Consider the following 22,501-nt stretch of genomic DNA (forward strand, 5'->3'; position numbering starts at 1 on the left):
TGATCTCTGCCTCAGGCTCTAGAACGGCTCCAGTTGGAACAGAACAATGGTCCAGATGGGCAGAGCATCGCTCCCTAGTGTAGTGGGCACGCCAGGTGGATCCCGGTTGGGCACATGCGGGAGTCTGTCTCTCTGCCTCCCTGCCTCTCACTTAAGAAAAATACAAAAAAAAAAAAATTAAATGCAAAGTTTTATTTAAATTAATAATCAACCTATTATGGGGGTAAATAATTCCCATAACCCATCAGATAGCACTTCTTACAAGCCTGATTTTTGCTTCTTACATTTGCTGCTGGTTAAGAGAATTGCAGATGTGTTCTGCTGAGGAAAGTGGTATGTTCCCATGGTCAGGCAAGATGTTGTAGTCTTCTAGTTAATCATTTTAAAGAGTGTTGCTATTTGTGGTTAATACAGAAATAATGGCTTGCAAGTCATCTGTTTATGAAAAAGCTAATTCTTCTCTATTGAAATATTGTAGGCTTTTGATGAAAGGAGTCCATTTACTAGAGGCTTCTGGGCAATCAGTAAATAGTTAAAGTGTAAAACACCAAATGATTGCATGGTAATCTCAGAGGGCTATTAGCTCTCTATAATTGGTAAATATTAAATATTGAGAGAATGGATGATTGAACATAAGTATATATTGAATTTTATCACAGGGAAACTCGGTATTTATAATTATCATACTACAATCCCAATGGTGTAATTAATAGTTTTCTAGAAAAAAGAAGTGTTTTAAAACCATAATGTACCACTGTACAAGAGCTGGGATTTTGGGGAAAGAAAGCACTATTTCATTGATCAACCTATCAAAAAATAATCCTAGAGAATGTTCTATTTTTAGTGAACTTAAATGTTGAATTGTTTATTTTGGATGAAAAGATTGCAAAGTTGCTCTACTATGTTATTTAGTAAATTGTTGTATCAGTAAAAATCAAGGTTTCTTTTCCTGTTTTTCCTCCTTGTTCGAGTCTGAAAACTTATTTGCAGAGAGGTGAAAACATATTTAGACAATTGAAATTCCACAATTCATCTTTCCACATTAATAGAAAAGAAAATGTTAGCTTTTTAAAATATTCATCCAAAATAACCAAACCAATTTATTATCATTGCCCTCAGTTACCTCTCGTGCTTTTTTACCATAGAGTAAAACATTTTTCAGTATACATAAACTCTAAACAACTTGCTACAACAAACACACACACAAAAATTACTGTGTAATAATAAGCTTTCTAAGCTCCAATGGAAAAATATATTTATTTACTATAGTAATTCTAGTGCAACAGATGAATTCAACTTCAAACTAGAAACTTCTTATAATTTGAACCAAGAGATTCAAAACCACACAATACAACCTTAATTAACTCAAAATAACTCATAGTAAAGACATAGAAATGCTAGTGACTTTTTTCTTTCATTTTGTTTTTTAAGAATTCTTGGCCTTGGAAATTTACATACAAATTCTAACCTAACAAGTTACATAAAGACATGCATAAAGTAATTCTTAATTCATAGACTGAAATAATCATAGGCTGGTAAATGTTTAATATGAAGCTATCAAAAACAAAACAAACAAACAAAACCGTTCTGATTCGTAGCATTTGCCAATTTCCATGGTAGAAATATACTCACCGTGGCCAACTTCAAGCTCCATGTGACCTTACTGAATGAGTGCACGAAAGAGATGCTCACCAGAACACCATTATCCAGTCTTTCAATCATGTAGGTACATTGGACATAAAAAACCCTCCAGAGTATAGACAGTAGTAAAATAACTAGGAAATTATGAGTTTTGAGTACTTATTTTCTTTGTTTTTAAGCATAATATGTTATTGGTAAGTGCTATAATTTAACTTTTAGTAATAGCTGCATTTGACAACTGCCTTTCAAAATTCCAGAAATTTTTTTTTTTTTTTTTTGTATTTTTCTGCAGCTAGAAACGGGGAGAGACAGTCAGACAGACTTCCGCATGCGCCCAACCGGGATCCACCCGGCACGCCCATCAGGGGCAACGCTCTGCCCACCAGGGGGCGATGCTCTGCCCCTCTGGGGCGTCGCTCTGCCCCGGCTAGAGCCACTCTAGCGCCTGGGGCAGAGGCCAAGGAGCCCTCCCCAGCGCCCGGGCCATCTTTGCTCCAATGGAGCCTTGGCTGCGGGAGGGGAAGAGAGAGACAGAGAGGAAGGGGGAGGGGGTGGAGAAGCAAATGGGCGCTTCTCCTATGTGCCCTGGCCGGGAATCGAACCCGGGTCCCCTGCACACCAGGCTACCGGCCAGGGCCAAAATTCCAGAAATTTTAACAATCAGCCAAGTCAGCTCCAGGAATGCATTACAAATGTTTTTTAATTTGTATGCAAATTTTTAAAAGGTTAATGATTACTTGAAATATTTGTTTCCCGTGTATCTTAAAATAGTTTCCTTGCAATATTAGTGTACTTACATGTACTTCAATAGGTCTAGTGCCGTAAACAGGAGCTAGCATATACTAAATTCTCAATAAATGTTGGGCAACTTAAACGTGGAAACATGTCTGGTAAACCAAAGGAAATTTCAGTTAGTCCCTGTTGATATTATCTTAAATTATCTCTGAATTAAAAATACGTATTAACAGCCTGACCTGTGGTGGCACAGTGGATAAAGCATCAACCTGGAATGCTGAGATCGCTGGTTCAAAACCCAGGGCTTGCCTGATCAAGATACATATGAGAGTTGATGTTTTCTGCTCCTCCCCCGTTCTCTCTTTCTCTCTCTCTCTCTCTCTCTCTCTCTCTCTCCTCTCTCTAAAATGAATAAATAAAATCTTTTAAAAAAATACATCTTAACAAATAAAAAAGGTCTGAACCTGCATACAGAGCCTATGAGATAAAAATAAAATGCTCCACTCTAGATTATCTAAGCTTTTCCTCTCTAGGATTATGCAAAGTCTAAGGGGACCCTGGGCTCCAGGAGACCCTTCCAATGTACTGTATATTTCGGTGTTATTTTTTATAATTCCATCAAAAAAGAGCCACATATCTTAGAAGGGTGAAGAAGAGGACAGGTGAGCTCCCTTTATAGGAACAAATGCTCCTTTTTCCTTCTGCCACCTCCTTAATCTATTTAAGTAGAAGGAAACACAACCTTATCTCCCATGTGCTCTTAAACACACAGCAATTTCCTTTGTGTTCTAACCTACTCTATTAAAACTGCCTCCTAAACGTCTCCAAAGACCTTCACTTAATCTATTGACCTCTTTTCAGCCTTTATCCTACGAAATTTCTTAATGTTTAACTCTACCAAAAACTATCTCTTTTTCTTAAAAATTTCTTACCTTTTTTTTTTGTATTTTTTCGAAGTTAGAAGCAGGGAGGCAGTCAGACAGACTCCCACATGCTCCTGACCGGGATCCACCCAGCATGCCCACCAGGGGACGATGCTCTGCCCATCTGGGGCATTACTCCCTTGCAGCCAGAGCCATTCTAGCACCTGAGGTGGAGGCCATGGAGCCATCCTCGGTGCCCAGGCCAACATTGCTTCGGTGGAGCCTTGGCTGTGGGAGGGAAAGAGAGAGATAGCAAGGCAGGAGGAGAAGGGTGGAGAAGCAGATGGGTGCTTCTCCTGTATGCCCTGACTGAGAATCGAACCCAGAACTTCCACATGCCAGACTGCTGCTTTACTGCTGAGCCAACCAGCCAGGGCTAAAAGTTTTCTACTTTTAATTATTCATTCATTCAGCAAATAACAACTGAGTTCATCTCAGAGCCAGATATTGCTCTGAACATTGGGAAATCAGCCGTAAGTAAGATAGATGAGGTCTTTGTCACTTGAAGGTTCAGTTTTAACTGAGAAAGACATCAGATAAATAAGGCATATCAGCAGACTAAGGAGAGAAGAGGGTGTTTTTCCAGTAGTTTGAAGATTTCAGTAAGAAGGTGAGACCTGGAACACAAGGAAAAGTCTCTCAGTGACCTAAGGATAGAGTGCTCCAAGCAAGGGCACGATTCTGAGGAGGACTGAGCCGGTGCAACTCTGGAACAGAAAGGCCAGTGTGGCTGGAGGGAAGGCCAGCAGTGGGAATGGCAGTGCACGAGGTCAGACAGGTAGGCAAGGGTCAGGCACATGTTCTGTTTCTATAGCTCTGCTATTTAGGCTCCTCTAGGAGCATCTTTAAAAAACTGTCATTCCCTTTAGTCAGCCTGCTCTGTAGACTCTTTCCCCAAGAATCTCTCAGTTCCTCCATATAATGGTCCCTCAGTCATCAGAATTAATTTCCTCCTGTTTGGTTCCCACATGAAACTCTGTCTACCCTTTTATACTCAGTCCTTATGCACTTGTCAGTTCTTCTGTAAGCCTGTTAACTTCTTCAGCATGGGGAGTTTGTCTTATTTATCTTAAATGAGGGCGAAGAGTTTTTGTTTGTTTCATTTGGCTCTTTTTGTTGTTGTTGCAGATAAGTACAAAATGCAGGGGTTTTTGTTTTTGTTTGTTTAACTGAATAACGGAGCATATAATTAAAAATATTGCCCTAGCAAAATAAGAAAAAAACCTAGTGCTTCAAGCACAGCATATACAATTAAGTCTGTGTACAAAAGGCATGATGATGAAAGGCAGCAGAACGTAGTATTTGGAGCTCAAGGTCCCTAGACTTCTGCTGAATTACTAACTATGACCTTGGACAAGTTAGTATCTCATGTCTTTGTTTTCTCATCTGGAAAATGGGGATAGTTTCATGTATCCCATAGGGTGGTTTATAGGTTGAATGAATTGATGCACATGGAACACTAGAAAATAATAGTCAGAATTTTGTAACTATTGGCAATTCCTTACTTTTGATGGGCCAAAAACCTTTGAAGGGCACATTGCTAGTTGTTTATAAATGGAGTACTTGATTTTCGTCTGTGTCAAAAGCAATTCTTGTTTTGTTTTAGCAAATATTGAAATGTTCCCAAAATTTATTTTATTACAAATACAATGACCATAGCCAAGAAACTGAGGATTTGACTAAAAGAATCATTGCCTTACTTAATCATTTGATTTGTGGTTAGAATTACTATTGACAGCTTGGAAAGGGAATAGATAACTTACATTTTTCCTTTGAGGGCACTATTAGTAAATTCTTCGCTCCACATCCCATTAACTGTAGTATTCCTAAAAAGGACTACACCTCACCCCAACATTACCAGTCATATTTCTTGATTAGATTAACTTGAAATATAAATATGATAATGTAACTAGACTTTGGGAGATTATCTTAGCAAGTGTTTCAGCTCTCTGTGTGCATTTGGGAATACTACAGTTCCCTGAGGATTTAATTAATTTTTTTTCCTCAAGCTACCAGGAGTATGACAAATTAGGGACTCAGAAGGCAGTTGATTTTTGGTGTTTTAGTAGCCTCGATAGTCCAGATATGTGACAGCCACAGGAGCTGTGGCCTCATCTGAGTTCTGACCTGCTGAGGGAAGCACTTTTTGCTCTCCGGGCCTCCTTGTAAATTTTTGGGGAGAGTTGGGGATTGTCAATACTGAGAAGCCTTTCTAGGATGCAAAATTCCCTTTAGAGTATTAAGCTGCGATTTCCAAGAGAGCATACCTAATGCAAGAATCATTAAAATGAGCTGAATAACACCCCGAAAAAATGTAACTCATCTTTCATGGACGAAACCTCATGACTTATAATGAGCAGGCAGTGGGCAGTTACTTTCTCGTTAGTATTTGTTGATTATTAAGGTTCTTTGCTGTTAACCATCTTTAGTGTTTTGTTAGTTGCTTTATTTGTAAATATATGTGACTTTTTATGTCCTACTAACCCCTTATACATCTCTATAATTTTACAAAATAACCTTGGATGAGATGAAATAAACAGATTAGAAACAATGATTTGAAGGCTATGAAGTATCTCTAATAACATGATTTTATTTATTTTAAATATTTGGAGTAGTAGTTTGTTCATTATATTAATTTATAATTTCAAAATGAATGAATGAATATGAAAGAATGACTATATTGTGAGCCTAAAGTAGATGACAAATTATCAAAACATGACAATAAAGGAATAAATTCTTAAAATGTCTTATTTTTACACTACAGACCACAGCTGGCTAAGACATTTTAGATTAGTAGACTTACTGTTTTTTATGCATAGTAGTCATCAATTTATTAAACGTATAAGTTTTACTTTCTGCCTAGAACATCTGGCAGTTTATTTTTAAGACTTAAAATAAAATTAGAAACCAAACACGTATTGAAAATTGCAACCCCAAAACACTACCTTATCTATACTTAACCGTCCAACTACAAAGCAAACTCCCGTATAAGCCTCCCCCTGAAAAAAAGCCTAAGAAGTAGAACATTTGCCAACAGCCCCAGAAATATCCCTCAACTTCCTCATCCTTTATAATTACTATAAGCTCCCCCTTCCTAGAGGTAACCACTACCCTGACTTTTATGGTGATAACAGCCTTGCTTTATTTTAAAATTTTCTCTTTATCATTTTTAGACGCCCCCCTGAGCACTGTTGAGTCATTTTGCCTATCGCACTTCTAATATGATTTAAGCCAGGGGTCCCCAAACTACGGCCCGCGGGCCACATGCGGCCCCCTGAGGCCATTTATCCAGCCCCCGCCACACTTCTGGAAGGGCACCTCTTTCATTGGTGGTCAGTGAGAGGAGCATAGTTCCCATTGAAATATTGGTCAGTTTGTTGATTTAAATTTCCTTGTTCTTTATTTTAAATATTGTATTTGTTCCCGTTTTGTTTTTTTACTTTTTTTTTTTTTTTTAATTATTATTTTTTTTTTTCATTTTTTCTGAAGCTGGAAACAGGGAGAGACAGTCAGACAGACTCCCGCATGCACCCGACCGGGATCCACCCGGCACGCCCACCAGGGGTGACGCTCTGCCCATCAGGGGGCGATGCTCTGCCCATCCTGGGCGTCGCCATGTTGCGACCAGAGCCACTCTAGCGCCTGGGGCAGAGGCCACAGAGCCATCCCCAGCGCCCGGGCCATCTTTGCTCCAATGGAGCCTTGGCTGCAGGAGGGGAAGAGAGAGACAGAGAGGAAAGCGCAGCGGAGGGGTGGAGAAGCAAATGGGCGCTTCTCCTGTGTGCCCTGGCCGGGAATCGAACCCAGGTCCTCCGCACGCTAGGCTGACGCTCTACCGCTGAGCCAACCGGCCAGGGCCTGTTTTTTTACTTTAAAATAAGATATGTGCAGTGTGCATAGGAATTTGTTCATAGTTTTTTTTTATAGTCCGCCCTCCAACGGTCTGAGGGACAGTGAACTGGCCCCCTGTATAAAAAGTTTGGGGACCCCTGATTTAAGGCTTACTTTTTTTTCACTAAATATTATAATTCTAAGTTGGTCTGGGATGTTTGTATAATATCCCATCATAAGACCAGAATTATATCACAATTTATGTGTTCACTCTTCTGTTGATGAACATTTTTTCTAGTTTTCAAGAACTAATAGAATCATAATACAATAATTAATGTTCATAATTATAAACCTGAGTCATCAAGAAAAGGTGCACTTGTATTTCATATATTAGATGTAAGAATATATAGAATTAGAGATTATTTACATCAGAATGCATCTAAATGTGATTTTTTTTATTATTATTCATTGAGAGAAGGGAAGACAGAGAGACAGACTTCCACATGCACCCAGACCAGGATTCACCCAGCAAGCCCACTAGGGGGTGATGCTCTGCCCATCTGGGGTGCTGCTCCATTGCTCAACACCTGAGCTCTTCTTAGCGCCTGAGGTGGCGGCCATGGAGCCATCCTCAGTGCCTGGGGTCAATGCACTCCAATCCAACCATGACTGCAGGAGGGGAATACAGAGAGAAAGAGAGAGAAATAGAGAGAAGTAAGAGGGGGAGTGGTGGAGAAGCAGATGGGCGCTTCTCCTGTGTGCCCTGACCAGGAATTGAACCTGGGGCATCCACATGCCAGGGTGACTCTCTACCACTGAGCAAACCAGCCAGGGCCCAAATGTGATATTTTTGAGGACCTAAGGGAATGAGTTTTCTTCAGATTTTTTTTAAATTTACTGATTTTAGAGAGAAGAGAGATAAAGAGAAAGGGGGAAGGAGCAGGAAGCATCAACTCATAGCAGTTGCTCCTGGTATATGCCTTGACCAGGCAAGCCTGGGGGTTCAAACTGTGTACTTCAGCATTCCAGGTTGATGACCTATTCATTGTGTCACCACAGGTCAATCAAGAATGAGTTTTAATACCAGAAAATTACTTGGAACATCCTAATAAAAAGATATAATCACACTTAGTAACTACACTGAACTAGGAAGCAGAAGGCTTGGAAGCTACATGTTAATAGATTTTTCCTATTCTTTCATTTTTCTGTCTAGAACATAATAGTAATGAGTTTCTTTCAGGCATGTTTTAAGGAGTTACAATATGATTACAATTTTTTGAGTATATCAAAATGAAACAATATAAATCTAGTTATCTCAGTCTTAAAATCAAGTGTAGAGAATGACACATTATAAGCCTTCAGTAGCCTGCAGATGTACAGCAGATCTATGTTATATAATGGTGCAGTGTGAGGAATATGCACTATACCACATACAGAAGGGAGAAAATATTTTAAACATGCAACACTGTAGATGAGTGAATGTAACAGCAAAGAAGGTAAATGAATCTTGGATAATACTCTAGCTTGTAAAAAATTAGTAAGTTATTCATTCATCCATCAATTATTTATTAGGCACCATCTGTATATTAGATCACAGCAGTACTAAGATAAGTGGACACAGCTTTTGCTCATGTAGCTATTGCTACACCGTAAGGGGAAGAGAGGCATATGAGATAACTCGAGCATGTACAGACTGCTGCCAGGGCAGAGAAATATGCGGTGGACAATGAAGGAGAGCTCTCTCCCCGGGAAGGCTTCTGAAAGGAGGAGACTGAACTGGGCCTGAAAATAGGGCCCATCTCACAATGTAGAAATTTTTCTATCATTGCCATTACAAATATTGAATGAATGAATGGATGGTAGTGATAAAGGAATCTCCAAGGAGAAATAAGTAAACCAATTGGGAAGTGCCTAACATAGAAGAGAGAGCAACAGAAATAATATTTTTTAAATAGTTCATGTTGGCCCTGGATGGCTGGCTCAGAGGTAGAGCGTCGGCCCGGCATGTGGAAGTCCCTGGTTTGACTCCCAATTCCCAGCCAGGGCACACAGAAGAAATGCCAATCTGCTTCTCCCCCCTCCCCCCTCTCTTTTCTCTCTATCTCTCTCTTCCCCTTCTCCAGCCAAGGCTCCATTGAGCAAAGTTGGCCCCGGTGCTGAGGATGGCTCCAGGGTCTCCGCCTCAGGCATTAGAATGGCTTCAGCTGCAATGAAGCAACACCCCAGATGGGCAGAGCATTGCCCCCTGGTGGGCATGCTGAGTGGATCTCAGTTGGGCGCATGCAGGAATCTGTCTCTCTGCCTCCCCACTTCTCACTTCAGAAAAATTAAATAAATAAATAAATAAATAAATAAATAAATAGTTCATGTTTGCTGGGAATTTATGTGTGCCAGACACTGTCCCATGCACCTGACTTATATTATGCTGTGCGTTCCTCACATCAACCCCATAAAAGATGTGCATTAGTGTCCCCAGTCAAGTGAACCCTGCTGCAGAAGGGTGGATTCTCTGCTAGTGACATGTTGAAATTCTTAATAATTTTGAACAAAAGTCACCACGTTTTCATTTTACATCACACTGCACAAATTACGTAGTCAATCCAGAGTGTCTCCACTTTTTATTTGCAGACACTGGGATCTCTAACCTGACCAAGTGGTGTGCAGTGAATAGAGTTTCAACCTGGGATGCTGAGGACCCAGGTTAAAAACCCTGAGGTCATTGGCTTGAGCACAGGCTCATTGAGTTTGAGTGCAGGGTCACCAGCTTGAGTGTGAGATCATAGACATGACCTCATGTTTGCTGACTTGAGCCCAAGGTCGCTGGCATGAGCAAGGTGTCACTGGCTCAGCTGGAGCCCACCGGTCAAGGCACATATGAGAAAGCAATCAATAAACAACTCAAGTGCTGCAACTTCAAGTTGATGCTTCTCATCTCCCTCCCTGTGTGTCTCTGTGTGCTGTCTCTGTCTGTCTGTATGTCTCTCCCTCACATGTGCACTAAAAAAAAAAAGAGAGAGAGAGAAGAGAAAAGAAAAAAAGAAACTGGGACCTCTCCAGGAAATCACTTGCCTTTAATCACACAGATGTTAAGAAGAGTTAGGACTCCAATCTAGTTCTTTGTGATGTTGATTCCCACTGTCTCGTTGTCTTCAATCTTCAAGATAAATGAATAACAAGATAGAAGCAACTGCAAATTCAGATTGAATGGTTTGTTTAGGAATGATTATTGTCAGTGCTACCTTGAGTTAAATGTGGAAATCCAAATTAAATAATTAATCATTGGAAAATCTTTCCCCAAAGTAATTGGAGATTTGAATTTAAAGTCATGTTCCGGGGTGACTGCTCAGTCTTGCTCATCCAAAGTGCCATTGTATGTTAACCCAGCTCAGCAATTTCTTGTTAAATTGTGGGGGGAATAAAGAAAGAAAATATTCATAGTGTTTCTAGTCCAGGAAAAGAAGCCATGGAGGTACACATGCAACTCCTCTTGTTAAGCCCCCGTCAGTATTTGCTGAGCCCTCAGACTACATTAGATCAAACACTGCAAATAAACCAGCTCAGTTAGAAGTTTTACTTTAAGAAATCCTCATTTTTCTTTAGAATAGGGTAGTTTGCTCCTCTAACTACGGGATATGCTTCAAATGTTTATTTATGCTTCATGTGAATTCAGCAAGTAGAAAGTAACAATTTTCAAAAGCGCATCCATAGACCACACTTCCTTGAAGACTAATATGCCAAACTTCCATGATGTTAAAGAACAATATCCCAGAACATTCCTGATTTGTTCATTCCTTTTGGTAAATGCCTTGAAATATGTTCTTATGTTATTACAAAGCACCTGTGATTTCAGAGTCCAAACCAAATGACCACAAAAGAGCATGTTTATTATATAAAGAACATGTTTTTCATAAGAATATGCATTACAAGTTCATAATAAAAACAGCATAATTCTCTTTTAATTTATTTCTCCAGCCTCCAAAGATATCAAATGTACTTAAATGCCATTTGGTGGAAATACTAAATTGCACTAGCAGTGTTTTAACAACCATATTCATGGCTGACCTCTGCTGAAGGCAGACACTGAAGACAGTATCTGGTACCTTCCTCTTGTGGACAAGCGGGGGTCATAGGTTTCCGGAGCCAGGACTAAGTGGAGACCTGAGAGGCAGGTTTGAGACCTGGGGCAAGGGGAACTTGTGTCAAAGGTCTCAGTGAAGGAAGAATGGGAATTGAGGACAGATCAAAAGTGCCAAATGGAGCCAGAGAGTTAGGACTGGATACATAAAAGAAGACCTGTCTGTGGGAACTGGTGGGATTGTAGAGCCGGTTCTAGAAAGAAAGGCTGAACAGGTCCAAGACTCCTGAAGACAGGGTCAGCCTCCACTCAGTCTACAAATATTAAAAGGAATTAAATGCAGAGTTTTCTGGTGTAAGTTCAAGAGCTACAAGAATTCAAAGACTGAACAATGAAGCCTGCAGAAGAATGGGGAGAATTTACGTGGCCCTAAAGCAAGTAGTTTTCTATCTTGGCTACACATTAGAAACCGCCCAGGAGCTTCTAAAAACCCACATGCCCAGGTTGATCTCAGCCCAATTAAGTCAGTCTGTTGGGGGTGGGATTCAAGCATTGGTTTAACATAAAACGCCCTGGGGATTCTACTTTGTAGTGAGGCTAAGAGCCACTGATTTTAAGCAAGTGACAGTATTTACATGTCTACCTGATTTATCCACTTAGATATCATATGCACCATAAATCACAGATTAATCACAGTTATACTTAAGTGAATGTTTACCCTTGAACATCACAGGTTTGAGCTTCATGGGTCCAGTTACACTTTTTTTTTCAATAAATTCTGTAAATATATTTTTTCTTATGATTTTCATAACATTTTTTGTCCTCTAGCTTACTGTATTGTTAGAATAAAGCATATGCTACGTATAGAATACTAAATATGTGTTAACTGCTAATGTTATTGGTAAGGCTTCAATCAATAGTAGGCTATTAGTTTTGAAGGGAGTCAAAAGTTACACGTGGAATTTTGACTGCATGATAGATTGGTGTCTCTGATCCCCACATTATTTAAGGGTTAAACATAGTTATACATACCTAGTTGTATACACACACACTTAAAGAGTTCTGCTCACCAGGTCTCATTGAACAGCATCAACGCCTGGCACTGCTACAGCAAACAGCTTATGCTGTCACCCCAATTTAAAAAAGACACTGTGGAATAGCAGGGCATTTATTCTAAAGAGATTTCTTACACTGAAATAGATTTGGGGTGGCCTGACCAGGTGGTGGTGCAGTGGATAGAGCATTGGTCTGGGACACTGAGGACCCAGGTTTGAAACCCCCAGGTCACTGGCTTGAAGTCCAAAGTTACTGGTTTGAGCAGTGAGTCACTGGCTCAGCTGAAGCCCACTAGTCAAAGCACATATGAGAAAGCAATCAATGAACAGCTAAGGTGCCGCAACTACGAGTTGATGCTTCTCATCTCTCTCACTTCCTCTCTCTCTCTCTCTCTCTCTCTCTCTCTCTCACACACACACACACACACACACACACACACACACAAAAAAAAATAATAATAGTAGTGGGCCTCAATGAAATGAAATCATCAGGGGTCAGCTCTGTGAACCAAACCCTAAGTCAGATATTTGTAGTAGATGATTTCATTTGATATTTAAAGAAAAAGGAGAGAAAAATCTTCATATCCTTCAAATATTTATTTTGGGAGAACTCCAGTTTTTCACTTGATACTCAGAGAAAATAATGAAAACAAGATTAATATGTGAGGTGATGGATATGTTAATTAAAGGATGGGGGAGTCCTTTTTTAATGTATACATGTGTCAAATCACCATGATATAGACTTTACATATCTTATGTCACTTATACCTTAATAAAGCTGAAAGATTTTTTAAATATTTAGAGGGTTTTTTTTTAAAGATAACACAAGTGAATCATAAAAATTACATTCACTATTTAATGCTTAAAATGTTTGGCAGAACAGATATATGAAAAGATGCTCATCTTCTTTAGTTATTAGAGAAATGCAAATCAAAACTGCAATGAGATATCACCTCACACCTGTTAGATTAGCTATTATTAACAAGACAGGTGATAGCAAATGTTGGAGAGGCTGTGGAGAAAAAGGAACCCTCATACACTGTTGGTGGGAATGTAAAGTAGTACAACCATTATGGAAGAAAGTATGGTGGTTCCTCAAAAAACTGAAAATAGAACTACCTTATGACCCAGCAATCCCTCTACTGGGTATATACCCCCAAAACTCAGAAACATTGATACGTAAAGACACATGCAGCCCCATGTTCATTGCAGCATTGTTCACAGTGGCCAGGACATGGAAACAACCAAAAAGCCCATCAATAGATGACTGGATAAAGAAGATGTGGCACATATACACTATGGAATACTACTCAGCCATAAGAAATGATGACATCGGATCATTTACAGCAAAATGGTGGGATCTTGATAACATGATATGAAGTGAAATAAATAAATCAGAAAAAACCAGGAACTACATTATTCCATACGTAGGTGGGACATAAAAGTGAAACTAAGAGACATTGATAAGAGTGTGGTGGTTATGGGGAAAGGGGGGAGAGGGAGAGGGAAAGGGGGAGGGGGAGGTGCACAAAGAAAACTAAATAGAAGGTGACAGAGGAAAATCTGACTTTGGGTGATGGGTATGCAACATAAGTGAACGACAAGATAACCTGGAGTTATCTTTGAATATATGTATCCTGATTTATTGATGTCGCCCCATTAAAAAAAATAAAATTATTATAAAAAAATGTTTGGCAGACTTCATATATATACTGCTCACAAAAATTAGGGGATATTTTATCACTTCATATTCATTTTGAAATATCCCCTAATTTTTGTGAGCAGCATATTATATAATCAAACACAAATGCAGAAAACTATCAGATAGACCCCTTCTACGATTGACTATGTCAACAAACTTTAGTTTAAATAAGAAGTATGTACAAATTCAGTTAACCAGGCAAGCACCAGGTATTCTGACCATTTTTTTTTTTTTGCCTGAATTAATTGTGAATATCCGAGAGATTATAACTGGTAATCTCTTACTGATTGAGACTATTGCACAGCCCTTTTATTCTTCAACATGTTTCATAGAATAACAGTTTTATACAAGGAGGTAAAATTAGCATTGGAAATGTAGGTAATAATATTATAATAACTCTGTGTGGTGCCAGATGGGTACTAGACATCAGGGTGATCTCTTTGTAAGTTATACAAATGCCTAATCACTAAGCTGTATGCCTGAAACTAATATTATATTGTATGTCAACTGTAACTAAAATTTTTTTTTAATTTTTAATTATAAAAAAGAATAACTGTGTTCTGCTGACTCTAAGGCTGCTGTACCTTCTACTTCCTTTAAGGACATCCAGATTTTGCTGGACTGTGGGCCAGATCACATTACTATAAAAGCAGTAAGAGGTTGTGCACGTTGAAACGAGCATGGTGAATAAGCCATAGTTCTACACTCTTTTCTTACGGGAAGGCAAATACGATTAATAACTCAGTAAGATACCTTCAACCACTGCTTCACGCTATAAAGAAAATCAAATAAGGCAATGTCATGAAGAGCAGTTGCACCTTGGTCCTGGGTGGGGGCTTCTTTGGGGAGGTGAGTTTGGAAGTGAGACCCAAGTGCTGTAGAACAGAGGTGCCATGTGAGTGTCTGCAGGGCATGCTCCGAGCACATGGAAGAGCAAGTGCAGAGGCCCTGGCCCCGGAATGCACATGGCACAGTCTGGGGACAGCAGGAAGGCCAGTGTGGCTGCAGTGTGGCCATGATGGGCAGAGTGAAGGGACATGAAATCAGAGATGTGGTCCAGAGCCAGTCCTCACTAGACCCTGCGGCCACAGTACTTCAGTTGCAGTGCGAAACTATTGGAGGGTTGTGGAGCAGCAGAGTGATAGAAGCAAATCCGTGCCTGCAGAAGGGCTGGGCTAGCTGTTCTGTAGAGACTAGACAGCAGTCATGAGATGAGTTAGAGGCTGTTGCTAAGGAGGTCTTGAGTGAGGTGACAAAGGTTACTGCCAGAGTTGACAGGACTTACTGAGGAGTTTTGGTCTGGATCCCAGGGATGTGGGATGCTATTCACTTTCATGTACAATAGTGGTCCCCAACCTTTTTGGGGCTACGGATTGGTTTAATGTCAGAAAATATTTTCACAGACCGGCCTTCAGGGTGGGACGGATAAATGTATCATGTGATCAAGACAAGCATCAAGAGTGAGTCTTAGACAGATGTAACAGAGGGAATCTGGTCATTTTTTAAAAATAAAACATCGTTCAGACTTAAATATAAATAAAACGGAAATAATGTAAGTTATTTATTCTTTCTCTGTGGACCGGTACCTAATGGCCCACGGACCAGTACCGGTCTGCAGCCCGGGGGTTGGGGACCACTGGTGTACAAGACTGGGGTGTGTGCCCTGGCCGGTTGGCTCAGCAGTAGAGCGTCGGCCTAGCGTGCGGAGGACCTGGGTTCGATTCCCGGCCAGGGCACACAGGAGAAGCGCCCATTTGCTTCTCCACCCCTCTGCCGCGCTTTCCTCTCTGTCTCTCTCTTCCCCTCCCGCAGCCAAGGCTCCATTGGAGCAAAGATGGCCCGGGCGCTGAGGATGGCTCCTTGGCCTCTGCCCCAGGCGCTAGAGTGGCTCTGGTCGCAATATGGCGACGCCCAGGATGGGCAGAGCATTGCCCCCTGGTGGGCAGAGCGTCGCCCCATGGTGGGCGTGCCGGGTGGATCCCGGTCGGGCGCATGCGGGAGTGTGTCTGACTGTCTCTCCCTGTTTCCAGCTTCAGAAAAATGAAAAAAAAAAAAAAAAAAAGACTGGGGTGTGTGTGGGGGGGTGATCAGGAGTTCTTTTGGAAGCATGTAACGTGTGAACAGCCTTTGGACAATGATGCAAAGGTCCCTAGTGGCATTACACACAGGAGCCTGGAACCCAGAGGCCGCCTCACGGAAACAGAGTGTTAGAGAGTTAGGAATAATTATTCTCTTAGCACAGGTGAGAAGTGAACATTGCAAGAAGAGACGCTAAAATAGCAGGATACCGAAGGGCTAGGAGAATAGGATTGGGAAATGGGATGGAAAAGAGAGGATCTCAAAGACAGTACGAAAGCCCAGCACCTCAGCCCTCTGTGTAACCACCTAGTCTCCAGCACACACCTTATATTGAATAATCCCATGGCATTTGTAGTAAGGGGAAATATTGAAACACTAAACATAATACATGAATTACTTAGATTCATACAACTCCTACAGGAAGTCATCATCAGTTTTTCTTTTATATTAATTCTAGAAAGACATTTAATGGCATAGAGAGTCTTGTTATCTTAAATGCAGGTTGCAGTTACCAAAAAATTATACAGTATGTCTTTCAGAGTCAAATTCACCATGGGACAGATCCATGGGGGTCTGAGGAGTCAAAGGAGCCCCCAAAACCCCTCGCACTCCTATTTTTTCTAGAATTGTTTGAAGTGGCAACTTTGATGTAGATAAACTTACTGTTTCTTCATTAATAGCAATACTCAGGCTCCTTTCACATATATCTTACCCAATGATGGGGGAACGGGGACAGTGGAGGAGAGAGTCCCTTTTAGTTCTTGCACTTGATTGTTTGTGATGTTTGAAATTAACCTTGTCTCAAAACAGAAGTTATTCAGGCAGTACAAGTTCTTAACTAATGAAAAAGCACATAATATGTGAAAAAGGACAGCTAGTCTATTAAGGAGAGAAAAAGGCAAAAAGCTGAGTTCTCTCCCCAGTGCTAAAATTTTTATGAAATAAAAACAGGACTTCATTTATTTGAATCCTTTAAATGAAGATCTCCCCACCCTCCGTCCATGCAGCAAGATGAACTGGGGACAGGGTTGACGTGGCTGCGTAGGGGAATAACTTCTGAGAAAGAAAACTCAATAGTACAACTATTTGGGTTAAACACTAGAGCTTTGAAACAAAATTGCTTTGTTCTCTCCCATAAGCTTCTCTGTCAATAACCAATAGTTCTGTTGGAATTGTCATAGGAAATTAAAAAAAAAAAAAGAAATCATGAGGGCTACATGATAGGTGGAAAGAAAAGTCAGTTGTAGATATGACTAATTTCATTTTGTTCTGAGGAGATCTGTTATTTTTACTATGGTATTTGACATTGCTTTCTATTTTTATTTTTTGCGGAAGTGATGTGTTTGACTGTTATTTACCCAAAATACATGTGAGGCTTCAAGTGTATACTCACGCTAGGGTTTTGCTTTGCTGTGATGATTCACTGTCTGGCTAGTGCATGCCATAATTATCCAGACTCAGACACATCTCACGGCCTTCTGTAATCAAAGACAGCACTATTGAGGGCATAAACTCCAAACCCGGGTGTGATCAGGGAATTTTTTCACAGTCCTTGCCGGTCAGATAAACAGTCTGGACTTTGAAGTCTGGAGTGGCCACTTGAAATATGTGACCTCCAAAATTCTGCATTTTTTTTTGGTCTCCTGGCAACAGAACATATTTATACTTTGGCCATTTATACTTACTGCACCTCCTTGTGCAGAAAGATCTGCTGGTGTTTTAAAGTTTAAAACAACAAATGGGAAGGTGGCCTCAGACGAGGACTGGGAATTGCTGATCACTGTCTCCTTGACTGCTGTGTGTGCAGGCAGAGCACAGCAATTCTGAATTCAAATATAACAATAAAAAGAAGCCTTCTCTCGGCAGACTACTGAACATACATGTTTAGTTACAAAAACAGCACTCCAGGAATTCTCTAGTTATAATATCATTTCCATTAAGCCTTTTTCACAGTTTAGCCAAGACAGCTTGTGGTTTAAGAGGTGCAGCAGTAGAAGAAAATTGAAAAGAAACTAAGGCACGATATTTGGGATGTGAGTACCAGTAGGGACTGCAGAAACCTTAGGTCTTTCCCTCTAAAATCTGACGCAGAGCTCCCTCCTCCTGCAGAGAAGCAGAATTACTGGGCATGTGGCTGAGCTCCCAGGGGCTGCTTCAGAGCCCCAGGTCCACAGTGGTCAGTCCTCCTCTCCCCATCTCCTCCAGTCCCCTCCCCCACGCTCAGATAACCTGAAGTAGAGCTAGATATGATTTAAATTTCACATTGTATCATCTTAGGTTTTAATTATAAGCATGTCACATCAATATGATATGAAAAGCACCTTCAAGTGTTTCCAACTGAGCACTACTGACACATTGAACTGCATCATTCTTTGTGGTGGGGGGCTGTCTTGAGCATTGTAGGATGCTGCATGACATCCCTGACCTCTACCCACTGCAGGCTAGTTAATTACCTACCCCTCCCTGTGTGGCAATCAAAAATGTTTCTAAACAGTACTAACTGTCCCCTGGGAGCAAAATGACCCCCAGCTGAAAAACAGTGAGTGATAGCATGAAAAAATCACATTTATTTGCAATCTCTGATGTGCCAGATGTGGACTAGATGTTTTATGTAATCCTGACAATTATCCTTTGAAGTCTTAGCTCCTTTTTATAAATCAGGGACCTGAGGGGATGGCAAAGATAAGTGTTGTTTTTTGTTTTGTTTTTGGTTCTTTATTTTCCAATGCTCCGCAATGAAAATGCTTCTTTTTTATTTATTTATTTTTAATTAGAAATTAAATTTAATGGAGTGACACTGATCAGTAAGAGTACATAGTTTTAGGTGAACATCTCCATAGCATTTCAACTGTTGATTGTGGTGTGTGCCCATCACCCACAGTCAGCTCATTTTCTGTCACCGTGTATTTGTGCCCCCAACTCACCTACTCCCACTGCCCCATAACCATTTCACTTGTATCTGTGTCCATGAATCTCAGTTTTATATCCTACCTATGTGTGAAATCATACAGTTCTTAGCTTTCTCTCATTTACTTATTTCAAAATGCATTCTAAACAGAGAAATTATCTTACACCTAAGAAAAAGAAGAAGAAAAGTTATTTTTAATATATTTATTTTACAATATGTATGGCTTGTTTAGGCATTCCCTAAGTTAAAAACACCTAACTTGAAAATTTGCCAAAAGTATGAAAAGACAAAAAAGACTCAGGGTTGGACATTGACGTACCTGCCTAAATGAAGGTCGCTTTCTTTTTTCTGTTCTCTGAACATTGACCAGAAAGTGACCAAATCGGCATAGAATTTTCTTTTCTTCTGATTTCTGGCCCAATGAGCAGTCTTGCTTCTACAATCCGTCATCCCCTTCCCTGCATGCACGCAGTTGTTCCTGTTCCTGTTTTTCACTCTCAGCAGTCCACTTAACATTGATTCCTGCTCTTCTTCCTAATCCCTCTTCTTCATTGTTTCTCTTCATGTTCTTCCCAGGGAATTTAAGAAGATATCCTTCCATCCCATTTGAAAGCAATAAAAAAACCGTGAGGTGTAAAAAGAATGATATACCTGTACAGGACAAGAGTATTGTTTAGTATTAGAGTTTATAGGAAGTTGAAAAGGCTTTGACATTCCTGTGCGCTCCATTCAGGATTTCCATTCTCATCCTCCTCTTCTTCAAACCCCAGTTGTTCTTTACTTGACTTGAAATCAACATTAGTTAACATTTTCCCGTTGCAGATATATTTTAGTGGCATCATAAATTAATGTGGGCTAGATCTGGAAAGCTACTAATCATATATATCATTGTCAGAAATTACGTTTCCAATTGAAAACTAGTATCCAAGTATAATTTTTCAAAAACTTCAGAACATTTCTTTCAAATAAATATGGCATGAGTATGTGCTTAAAAATTTTTTTTTTTATTCATTGTGGAAAAAAAAACAGGATGATAGAGCCAGTTTAAAAGATTGTGGGGCCCTGGCCAGTTGGCTCAGTGGTAGAGCGTCGGCCTAGCGTGCGGAGGACCCGGGTTCGATTCCCGGCCAGGGCACACAGGAGAAGCGCCCATTTGTTTCTCCACCCCTCCACCGCGCTTTCCTCTCTGTCTCTCTCTTCCCCTCCCGCAGCCAAGGCTCCATTGGAGCAAAGATGGCCCGGGCGCTGGGGATGGCTCTGTGGCCTCTGCCCCAGGCGCTAGAGTGGCTCTGGTCGCAATATGGCGACGCCCAGGATGGGCAGAGCATTGCCCCCTGGTGGGCAGAGCGTCGCCCCTGGTGGGCGTGCCGGGTAGATCCCGGTCGGGCGCATGCGGGAGTCTGTCTGACTGTCTCTCCCTGTTTCCAGCTTCAGAAAAATGAAAAAAAATAAAAATAAAAAAATAAATAAATAAAAGATTGTGGAAGAGAATAAGTATTTATAATCATTGAAAGAAAGCGTACTGGGCTCAGAATGTTAAATTAGATACAGATGTAGTTAATACTTTGCAGAATGTAAAACAACAATTGGGAAGTGGTTTTTTATACAAGAGAGAGATCATTGGCATTTCTGTCAAATTCTTTTCTATCAGTTTTCTGCACAGTAGTATCTACCCTCACAGAGATATAAAATATTCTAATGTGTAATAAATAGCCAATTAAGCAAAGGTTTATAATTTCCCTAGAAATTATATACTTTTTGGTTACCTGTTAGATAAACAAAAACTTTTTTTGAGGTTGAAAAACTAATATCAATATTTATTTATTTTAGAAAGTCCAAAAATACCCTCAAACCTTTCCATTTGAGAAAGTTCAAAAAATAGCCTCAAATCATTACCCAGATGCAACCGCTATAAATAAAATTTATATGTTTTTTACAAGCTTTTTCTCAATATTTTTAACAGTGGGGTCATTACTGTGAAAAAAATTGACAGGCTACTTACTTATATTCTTTTACTTACTGTCAAATATCTATTTTGTCATATAATGAAAGTGTCCCAAAAACATTTTAATGTCATTTAATGTACAGGCATTTTGTAGCATGATTCATTTCACTACTTGTCCTCATTCTAAAATTATTTCTTTATTATGAATAAATAATTTATTATGCATTTTTTTAGGATACAGAAAAGCGTAGATAATAATGTAATGAACAAGGGCATTGGCAAGACCTAGTCTGAGGAATAAAATCATGGAGGTCCCCCCCCCCCGCCCCGTGAACCCTTCCGAATGTTCTTCCATCAGGATGGAGCCACTATTCTGCATTTGGTACTCACTTTCACATTTATCTTTGTACTTGAACCACTTCCATAAAGTATATAGTATTTTTACATATTTTCAAACTTTATACAAATCGTGTCATGGTTCTTGAGATATTAAGGTCCTGTGGCCTGCTTTTTTCTACAGACCCCATGTTTGTGGTTATCCATATACATAGTTAGTTATAAATGATTCACTTTCAGGGCTGAATAGTGCCTCAGACTTTGTTCACCCACCTTCCTGTTGATAGGCATTGAGTCTCTTTCCAGCTTGTTACTGTAACCCCAGTGTTGCTGGAACCATTCTGAAGCTACATTGCCCTGTGTACTCATGCGAGGGTTTTTCTGTGTACTACTGAGGAATGCAAGGCCAGCCAAAGGAGACACACATCTACCATTTCACAACACTTTGCTAAATCTCTGATGTTGCTTAACCAGTTTCTACTTCCACCAGCCATGCACGCAAGTCTGCCTGCTCTTTATTGGGGGAGGTGGCAAATCTTTTCTGTGAGGGACCAGATAAGACATATTTAAGCTTGATGCCTGTCACAACTATGCAACTCTGCTGTTGTAACAAAAAAGCAGCCGTGGCCTATTTATAAGTGAATAATTGTGACTGATGAATGTTTACTTAAGGACACTACATATAGTTTTTTCATTAACTTTTTTCAATCATTTAAAAATGCAAAATACATTCTTAGCTTGTAGGTTGTGCAAAACAGATTCCTGGCTGGATTTAGCCCTCAGGTCACACTTTGTCAAGTCCTGCTTGCCATCCTCACCAACACCTGGTAGTTTCAGATACACAGATGTTTCTCCTCTGCTGGGTATAAAATGGTAAATTCTGATTTTAATTTGTATTTCCAATAAGTACTGAAGTCAAGCATTTTATTATGTCTGTTGGACACTAAGCTTTTCTCTTCAATGATTTATCTATTTATGTGGGGGTTTTTTTCTTATCCTTTTAGATCTATGTATTGACTTATAGGAGTTCTTCCTATTTTCTGGCTAATAATCCTTTGTCATATGCTTTGCAAATGTTCTTAGAGTATCTTGGTTATCGTTTCACGTTCTGAAGGTGTCTTTTGATGAAAAGGAGTTATTCTAATTAAAATGAAATTTATCCAAGTGATACTTATTTGACTATGTGAAAAAAAATTCTGCGTACACATTGTAAAAGGTGACCACAAAAGAAGGATGTCACTTTGTTGTATGTAAAAGAGGAACTATTTCTC

At 40.0% G+C, this 22,501-nt stretch overlaps 1 protein-coding gene across 9 annotated transcripts in view; it reads left to right on the forward strand.

Annotated features, from left to right (window-relative positions):
- The window catches only part of CACNB2 (calcium voltage-gated channel auxiliary subunit beta 2), a 417,779-nt gene that overhangs the window by 184,462 nt on the left and 210,816 nt on the right, over window positions 1-22,501 (forward strand). The window lies entirely within an intron of this gene.

This window comes from Saccopteryx leptura, chromosome 5 (genome assembly GCF_036850995.1).
Source record: "Saccopteryx leptura isolate mSacLep1 chromosome 5, mSacLep1_pri_phased_curated, whole genome shotgun sequence".
Classification (NCBI taxonomy): Eukaryota; Metazoa; Chordata; class Mammalia; order Chiroptera; family Emballonuridae; genus Saccopteryx; species Saccopteryx leptura.